Raw genomic sequence first — 10,024 nt, 5'->3', positions numbered from 1 at the left:
GTGTGTGCACTATCTAAGAGCCTTAACTGGCAATTCCCAGAAACGGTGGGGAAAAAAGTCAATAGCACTTATGTGATGCTGCTGTGCTGGAGCCAGGCTTGGACCGCTTGGAGCCACTTGGGACACACCAAAGGGGGTCCTTGATTCCTCATTCCCCATCATGATTAGGCTCCAAATGCGGTGTCAGCGTTAAAGGGATGGATGTGGGACATTGGTGGTGATGGAATGGGTGTGGGTGCTCTGCTTCCACTGCTCCTGGGTGTCCCCAGCCAGATGTGGCACACGCGAATCTCCCCCCAAGTCTGGGGCCATAGAGGCAATTTAGAGTGCTTTGGGTACCAGTAAAGCTGCCTTTGCTCCAGTACTGGAGAAGAACAGCACTCATCCGGCTGCTATTTCTGTTTTGCTGAAAACCTGCAGTTTTGGGTTGGAAACAAGACACTGGTTCAAGGTCAAGCTCCAGGGGCTTTAGCCAAAAACCCAGAAAAACAACCCTATGTGGGTGATTAAAATCATCCAACCTCATGGTCCCAGAGGGGGATTTTCTTTCATCTCTTTGCCCAAACCCAGAGCCAGAAGCCGGTTGCAGTCACGGAGCCACATGTTCCTGCGGGACTCTGATGCCCCACACTCACTGCTTGGCTCTTGCCTGGCTTTCTGCTCTTTTTTCTCACCCCATTCCCAGTTTCCAGTATTTTGGCTGTTGCCCCGCTCTGCAGTGCTGCTCTCGAGCCTCCTCTTCCCTCCTCCATCACAAGGATTGAGGCGGGTCTGAGGGTGCTGCGGGATGGAGCATCCCTTGGGGATGGCTGGAGGCTGCAGTTTACTGACTAAAAGAGGACAAATGCCTCCTGTCAAGCACATAACCTGGGATGTGGACAAGAGGAAAGGGCATCCAGTTATTTGTCAGAGCGTATTCCCTGATACTCGCAGTGCCGTGTGAGGGCAGGGTCCAAAAGCTGCCCCAGTGGGATGCACCCATCCTGTCCCTGTGCCACCCAAATGTGTACCCGCTGCTTGGGGACACATTCCTTCACCAGTGCATCCCAGTCCACTGAAGCAATGGCTTTACTGGGCTGGGATTTCTTCACCTCCCCATCCTCTGCCCAGCCCTTTCAACATCCTCAGATGAAGCACTAGAGATGGGTGAAGGGAGTTAAAGTGGCTGGAAAATGATTTTAGCAAAGCCTTAAAGCAACTCTGCATCCTCACATTGCTTCCAGTAATAAAGCTGGGTTATTACAAAAATCTATTACCATCAAAAGCCGCTGATAAACCTGCAATGCATCCGTCCTGAGGTTTAATATTCCTTCTGGAGAGCTTCCCCTTCTCTGCAGCACCGGGCCCTTATCTGCCATTGCCCGCCTGGACAGGCTGCACCGTGATCAGATTGGGTTTGCTAAGGAAACCCGATGTGTTTTGGAGGTGGTTCCAGCAGCTTTAGAGGGGTCCAAGCTGCACCCCTGAGATGGGCCAACAGCAGAGTGATGGGAAATGGGGTTTCTTGCCCAAGTTTTTGCCAGTGTTAGAAAAGGGAGAGGAAAAATCTGCTTTGGGATGGTTGGAAATCACTGCTTGTCCCCCCTTCCTCAAATTATGGCCTGATGGACATGAGGAGAAATGAGAAAATCAATAAGGAATGAAGAATGAGAAATTAGAAATAAGGAATAAGGGATAAGGAATAAGGGATGAGGAATATAAGGAATAAAGAATAAGGAATGAGGAATAAGGAATAAAGAATGAGGAATAAGGGATAAGGAATAAAGAATAAGGAATAAAGAATAAGGGTTGAGGAATAAGGGATGAGGAATAAGGAATAAGGGATGAGGACTAGAACAGGGTCCTATCCCAGCCCCATGGACTGGGACCATCCTGAACAGGAAAGCATCCTCCTCATAGGCAGGTTTTAGGGCTGCATATGCAGGGGATGCTGCCGGATCTGCTGTTCACCTCCTGCCCGGGTAAGTGGGAGTCTGGGATGGAGACTTCAGTAACAAATTGCCTGCTTTTTAGTGGGATTAAAAACAGAGAGCGGGCTCCTGGGATGGCACTAACGCTCCGGCAGATCTGGCTCGCGGCTGGGCTGATAACGCTGGCGCCGGTGTGTTTTCCAGAGAGCTCTGGGGAGGCAGATGGGGAGACAGCGAGCCTTGTGGTCCTGAAGGAAGCAGAGCTCACCACAATGGAGAGGTGAGCCTCGGGCCCAGGACCAGAACTGATCAGGGGTCACCACTAATTACTACTAGAGATGCTGGGCTGGTCCTGGTCCTGGTCTGGGGGTCCTATAGCCCATAAGGAGGATGGGGGCTGAGGGGTGGTTGGGTCCTTTCCACTCTCGCTGAGCTCTGCTTTTGGGGTTTAGGAAGGGCTTTCCTCTGGGTTCATCCAGGACCAGCGCATCCACAGGGAGCCAGTGCTCAAATCACAGCTCTGCAGTGCAGACAAACTCATATTGGGGTCCCTCTGCTCAGCTGCAGCCCTTGCTGCTGCTTATGGGTCTCAGAGGCTTATAACTAAGTGCAGGTAGTGCAAGAACTAATTAAGATCACTAATGGATGGAGCAGGATTGGGCAGGTGCTCACATACCCACTGGCCTGGCTTTTCCCATGGGAATCAAGCCACTGGGAGGGCTGGCGTTGAGCACCTCCAGGGAGCCCACACTGGTTTCTGGAGGGGGACCATAAATCTTTCAAGGCTGCAAATGTCTTTTTAGTTTTTTTTCTATTCTGGGTGAAGAAAATGAGGGTTTTTTCAACTCCTTTTAATGTCACTGGTACAGAGAGATGGGAGCGATGCTGTTTGTGCAGACAAGCAGAAACCCGCTGCCTCCCTTTGCCTTTGCAACTCCTGTTTTTCTCACTGCCTGGTTTGGGAGGGTTCCGTGTGTGCCAGAATGATGCCTGATGATAGAGAGGAAACCTGGGCAGCAGCAGTGTTGTGGCATCCCATGGGCCAGCCTGGGGTTCCCCTCATGGGCACTCTTCTAAGGATGAGCACAGCTCTCCTGATGGCTGAGATCTGTGCTAAAAGGATGCTGTGGTGGTAAAATGGCATCACCAAAACCCTGGGGGATGCCAGAGGGAAGGCAGAGAGAAGCCTGCAAATAGGGTTCAGCCTCTCATGCATCTGTGCTCCGTGATACAGGGGCACTTGAGCATCTGCCCTCATTGAGGATGGAGAAATGCTTTCCCATGGGAGCAAGCAGCCTGGTTGCTCACCCTCCACACCCCACTGTGGTGGGATGTGATCATCTCTCGGACACCCCAAGAAGGCTCAAAAAGGGCTGCAGGTGTCATAAAAAACACCCCCCCCCCATCCAGCCCCATTAGCAAGGTCGATGTCGAAGATGCATTAGAGAAGTCACTGAAGACATCAAGGGCTTTAATTGAGATGTGACCACCTGTAGCCAAATACTGCATCATCTTTGGCCAGATACCATCAAGGTCAGGAGTGTTTTGTTCAAAATAGTGCTGAGCTGATAGAAATGATTGCTAGAAGCCTCAGACACTGGTTTTTGCCACAGAATTGTGACCCTTTCCCTGCCTGCTTCGGAGGCAGCCCAGCAGCTATCCCACTGGAAGATCATCCCTCTCCCCTGACCATTCCCCATCCTTCCCTTCCACGTGTGGACTTTCTAGGGGCTTTATTCTATTTGGAACGGCTGCTGCATAGTGAGCAGAGAAATGACGTTGAAGGAAGCTCTTTTGACCCCAGCTCTATAATTATTCAGGCTCCAACAATGCATAGGGTTCAAATGCTGTTGATGCTTCCCAGCCCTGGCCTGCAGATGCTTTCTGTTGGATACAGGATAGCCTGCTGTCCCAAAGGCTCAGCGTGGGTGATGGGGGATGCAGGCAAAGGCCTTTGCATGGGTTTCGTGGTAGGTTTTTGCACCCTGTGAATGCCCCGATGCAAAATGAATGATTTTCCTGCTGGTTTGGGGCATATTTAAGGTGAAACCAAATTGCTGCTGCCTGCTCCCTGCCAGCTTGAGTCCACGCTGATGCAGGCAGCATGTTGCTGTAGGTCCCAGAGAGCAAAGTGAGGAGCTGAACCCAAGAGCTCCTACCTCTGCCTTCCCCCTGTACCACCCCCCAAATCACAGCAGCCCATTCCCACTCGGGCTCTGCCTCCTCCATCCTCACCCGGGGCTCTGGAAGGGGTTAATCCCCTTGGCACAAAACCAGATGGGAAAACATTTGCTGCTAAATGAGCTCCTGAAAAATTCATGGCCCTAAATGGTCTTCCAGGGGGTTCTCCTACCCCAGGAGGGATGGGAGCAGCCCAAATCCCAGCTGGGAGCTACTAATGGCAGGAAGGAAAGAGCTTCAGTGGGCCTTGCTCCAGATGGAATCTGTAACCCCAGGACACCTTGGCCATTACTGGGATGGCCATTAGCAGAGCTGGGGCTGACCCAGATGAATTAGCAGCTGCTCCATCATTATCCCACTGAACACGCCAGCCGGGAATGAGGCTCCGAGCTGCGGGGTAAAAGCCTGGCTCCAGTTTCGCCTCCCAGCGTGGTGGCCAGGGGTGGTTTCCATTAGTTGGGGTGGGCAGATGCCCATCTACCCATAGCAGAGCCCCAGTAGCGAGCCTCTGGGGGAAATGAGGGCTGTGCTGATGTCTCCTTGCTTGCAATTAGTGCTCCAGCACTTGAAGGGAGATCCCCCAGGGAAGTGTCTGCTGGTGTTGAACCATATCCCATGGGAGGAGGCATGGAGGGGGCATGGGGGAACCCCCCCCTCCTGCTGCTGGGGTCTGACACTCTGGAGATGTTCAGGTGCCTTTTGGGCTGCAGTGATTGCCCAGCTTGGGGCCATTCTGCAATGGGGGTCCTGTAGGAGATGCTGGTGGGGGTGAGACCCTGGAGGTGCCATCACCCCATGCCCGGGAGTAAACTCATCCCAATGCACTGCAGTGCCTCCAAAACCAAGACAGGCTGTGGGATGTTCAGCTGGCATCAGCCCTTCTCCCAGCACCTCCCCCTGGAGCCATCTCCATCCTCATGGGTGCTGTTGTGACAGGTCCAGTAAAGGGGAAAGGGAGGCCTGGCTGCTGCTTGGCTGGGGTGGATGGATGGATGGAAGGATGGATGGATGGATGGATGGATGGATGGATGGATGGATGGATGGATGGATGGATGGATGGGTGGATGGATGGATGGATGGATGGATGGATGGATGGATGGATGGATGAATGGATGGATGGATAGATGGATGGATGGATGGATGGATGGATGGATGGATGGATGGATGGATGGGTGGATGGATGGATGGATGGATGGATGGATGGATGGATGGATGGATGAATGGATGGATGGATAGATGGATGGATGGATGGATGGATGGATGGATGGATGGATGGATGGATGGATGGATGGATGAATAGGGGGAGAAGGGGATGAAGACATGGGTGAAGAGATGTGTGGAGGGACAGGGTGTGGGATGGAGAGATGGAAGGATGAAGGGATAGGGGTGGACAGGCAGGAAAAGGATGGAAAGGGATGGATGGATGGATGGATGGGCAGACAAAACGATGGTACATAGGGATGGATGCATGGATGGATGGGTAGGTAGATGGAGGGACAGAGAGAGGATATACAGGAGGGAATGGCTGCTGGCTAGACAGGTAAGAGCTGACCGTCCCAGCAACCAGATTCAAACAGACCTTTGCTCTCATCTGAACTGGCCATTTTCATGCTCCCCTGGTAAGTTCCCCAGCTGCAGAGAGCTGGTGGGATCTCATCCTGCTTGGCCACTGCCAGGCTGTCAACCTTGGGCCAGGCATGAGCCCACACCAGTGCTGTGCCCCACAGTGAGCTCATCCCTGCAGCACCATGAAGGGCTCTGCAGCCCCAAATCCTCCCTGCAACAGTGGTCCCTTAACTGCCTGAGAGGGGGTGACTGGGAAACCAAAGCAAAGGGGCTGTTCTCATTCACCTAAGTGCTTTTCCCTGTCTTTCCATCTTGGCCAGAGAGACAGGGAAGAGGGTGGAGACAGGGGTGGAAAGATGCACCCGGGCAGTTCAGTGTCCCCTGGTGAGAGGGCAGGGATGCTGATGGGGACCCATCCTGGGGACATGATCCCTGTGGGCTCTCCTGCACCCTTGCTAGGACTCAGAAAGCCACAGTATGTGCAGTGAGGCAGGAAAAGAAGCAATTCTGCTCTTTTCATATGTCTTGTATATAGGCAGAGGTGTTGGTGAGGTCTGGGTGGAGGTAACTCCTCCAAGAGCAGAGTCCCTTTGCAGGCAGGGGCTTGCAGACACCTACCCCTCACCTCCTTGCTGCCCTCCAGCCTGCCCCATATGGGTATGTATGCATAGGGGCTATAGGGCTGTGGGCACTGAGCCTACCAGTGCTCCCACCTTTCCCATCAGCATTCCTGCACCTCCAGGCACCACAGGGGCTTTGGAGATGTGCAGGTCAGGATCCAGCCGTCACCAAAATCCCAAGGCTGGGGATGCTAAATGTGCTTTTGCTTAAGGCAGAACCTGTTGCCTTTGATTTCCCGGCGTCTGATGATGCCTCGCTCAATGGTTTGGCATTTAAGTGCTGCAAATCCTCTCATCCCCTCCAAAAGAACAACAAAACGACAGGCTGGCCCTCCCCATGCTGCTCCCCGCATCTAACAGCACCCAGCATCAGCTGCTCGTGGCCTCAGTGCTGCCGTCAGCCCACTGCTGATTTCGAAGAAGCTGCTTTGTGAGCTCATCCAAAGGGCTAAATCCTCCCCCGAATCTCCACCGGGCTTTGTATTTTTGGGGACACACACACACAAAAAACCCACCCAGCAAGCAAACAGCAAGGCGAGAAAGGAAACGCTATTGCTGGCATCCCTGGCTGCCAAGATAACCGCCCCCTCCTAACGAGCTGCTGTAATTAGCTGCTTTGAATCCCCAGCGCTGGGGGAATGCGTTCGTCACGTTTCTGTGGGGATGCTGGGATGCTCCGTTGTAACGCGGGATGTGCCAGTGTGCGATGGATGCTCCCACCCTGCGCCCGGAGCACAGCCTGGTACCCGGCCGCAGCAGAGCTTTGGCATCAGCATCTTTTCCTTTTTGGCTTGGAAATACAGGGGGAAAAGATGGAAATGGAGAAATTTCCTCATGGAGTAGAGATTTTTTTGTAAGGAAAAGGGGAAAAGAAAATCACTGCTGCTCTATTGAGATGTTCCCCTCTGAACCGCTGGGCCTGCAGGGTTTCCTGCTCAGGGGACCCTTTCATTCCCCCATTCCCCCATGCTGAGCCCCAACAACTTTGATAATGTTGACTTGTTATAGCAGATAAAATATTAAAGGCCTATGATATAGCCTGGAATTAATATTTTAATAGAATGTAAAATTCGAGGCAAAGACGAATCCAAACAGTAAAATTGAAATGAAACGTTTTTATCTCGCAAGCAGGAAAGGGCTTTGGTGCTACTGCTTTGATTCACCCTTCCATTACTTTTATACGCTATTAAAATATTCATTTTAATATTATAAATATTGCATTCGATATCTAATGCACCATTACACTGTTTGGGGCACTGGAAAGTCAAAACAATTTGTGGTCACGGGTGTCGTGGGGTGTGCTCTGGACCTCCAGCATCTCAGCGCTGAGATATCAGCCTGCTTCTTGCTTCTCCCACCCGTTGCCCTCTGCCAGCATCACCCCAGGAGGAGAAAAGACCCATGGGGAGGCCCTGGGGTAGGGACAGTCCCCAAGTGGGTCGAGATAGAAGGGAAGAGCAGGACAGAACCATGGAGCCACATAACAAGCCATGAGCCTCACGAAGAAACCAGCTGGACAATTAATTGCAATAACAGGCTTCCCCCCCCCCTTATTTTATAATAATATAATATTAATTGATGGCAATTATAGGATTTCTATATTTGTGTCATTATCCGAGCTCTGTAAGGAAAGGCAGATGATACAAATGTATTTCGGGTGCTGCTTTGAAGGGGAGGGAATTGATATATATATATTTAATCACGTTCCAGGATCAGCCAGTCCAAGCAGAATTAGCTGTGGGGCCAGGGTGTGAGTGCTCCAGTCGCTAACAAGGCAGCTGCTGTCGGAGAGAGCTGCTTGTGGGCAAGGAACTTCCTTGCCTGTATTAATCCTTATTGGAAAATAATGGGAAAGCCGGAGGCTTGGGCTGAGGGTTTCACTGTCCTGGGGCGTTCCCAGGCCTTTTACAGTTTGTTTCCTGCTGGTTTATAGGCTGTTTATTGTCTTTGGAGGTTATGGAGTGAAAAATAACAGCCCAGGTTGTCCCTTCCTGGTGCAACCCCCTGGCTCTTGGCTTTAAACCCCCCCAAAATGTGGGATTCGGTGCTGTGTTTTCCCATGCCCCATTCCCCGTTGCACCCCACGGGTGCTCCATGCCTTTCATGGCTCCATCGTCATCACAGTGGGAGATGCAGTGGAGCTGGGGAAAGCTTTGATGAGCCGTGGTGGGCATCATCCTTGTGGGTGCCTCAGTTTCCCCAGTGTGAGGGGAAAGATGCACCCCCCTGGACCCCTTGTCCATCACTTGTGGTCCCTTCACAGCAGCCCCTGCGCCCTCTGCCTCAGCAGCTCGTCTCCCCCATGACACCTCCATAAAGGCTCCCGCAGGGATTAGGGCTGGATTTGGTGATTACCACCTACCAGGCACTGTTATCCCAGTGATTAGTGCTGCCCCGGGATTACAGGCAGGTGAAATGCAGGCCAGGGATTACGAGGGGAGGCCGGGCTGTCCCGGCACTGTGGATGCTTTCCTCACAAGTGCTGTTGATTGGGGTTTGCTCCCACAGCCAGGATTTACCCACATGGAGGTTGATGCCTTCAAAGTGCCCCCAGCCCATAGGGTTTGCACCCCAGAATCCTTCCCCATGTAGGGTGATGTTGTGATGGAAGTGGATGTGATGGGAGTGGACGCAATGCCACTGAGAGTGAATCCAGTGCCGTTGGGGATGAGCAGGATGTGTAGTGGGAAATCCGTCCTTGGGTTTTCCAGTGCTTTGTACGTCTGAAACAGCAGGAGATGCTCAGGTGGGTCCCCGCAAAGACAGACAGGACCCTTCCCTGGAGTCACATTTTGACCTTCCCTGCCCAGGCTCCCACTGCAACAACAGGATTTGTCTCCGGCATCTCCCCAGTACAAGCGGCAACCCCAGCTTCGGTCCTCGCTTGAGAAAGAGAGATTACAGCTTCCTTCCCACCCCAGCCCCTCTGTCTGCCAAAGCAGGAGCCATAAATAAAATCCAACTGGGGTAAAAATACTTATTTCTGTAAGAGTTGAAAAATATCCCAACAGTGGTGCCAAGAACCTGCCAGCGGCGGTACGGGAAGGCGGGAGGGATGGCACCCAAACACCCGGCTTTAAAAGCCCTCATCCATCAGCAGGAAAAGGCTCCCATGACAGGGCAGGATGCAGCATGGTCCCAACGTCATCCAAATCCCTGTTTTGGAGTGGGGAAACTGAGGCTCTGCGCCTTTGCTCTCTGGGGAGGAATGAATCACGGCCCGGCCGCTGCTTCCCTCTGTTTGCTGCTCCAGCATCCCTGGGGATTCAGGCCCGTGAGTCAGCCCTCCCGTCCCCAAAGCAATCGGGAAATTGGCTTATAAATCATGGGGGTTTATGTACACAGGCGGCGGTCACTGGGTGGTGGCACAGGGCTGCTCCTGCTGCAAATGGACCTTTTCTGTCTGCCTAAAATGATGCTCTGCCCTTCCCACAGGGCTCCGGGAGGTGGGTTTTGGGGCAGACCCCATCTCCCTCCTCATCTTGGCCTCTGCCACCCTCCAGCATCATTTGCAAAGACCTCCCAGCAGCACCCAAAGGTGTTGGGGATACACAGGGGCTCAGTCCAGGGTCTGTTCCCCCTCCTCAGCACTACCAGGCTGCAGCTTCTTGGGGTATCTTCAGCTCCTGTCACTGCTCAAGGTCAATCCCATTAATTGCTGTGAATTATTTTGGCATTAATGGAGATGTCTTATGCACTTCCACTGTAAATGAGGCTGCCAGGATGAACGTGCTGGCCAATATTTCC

Source organism: Pezoporus flaviventris, unplaced genomic scaffold (assembly GCF_033815535.1).
Source record: "Pezoporus flaviventris isolate CSIRO_AGI_PZ_B2104156 unplaced genomic scaffold, CSIRO_AGI_Pfla_v1 ptg000063l, whole genome shotgun sequence".
Taxonomy (NCBI): domain Eukaryota; kingdom Metazoa; phylum Chordata; class Aves; order Psittaciformes; family Psittacidae; genus Pezoporus; species Pezoporus flaviventris.
This window is presented reverse-complemented; position numbering follows the sequence as displayed.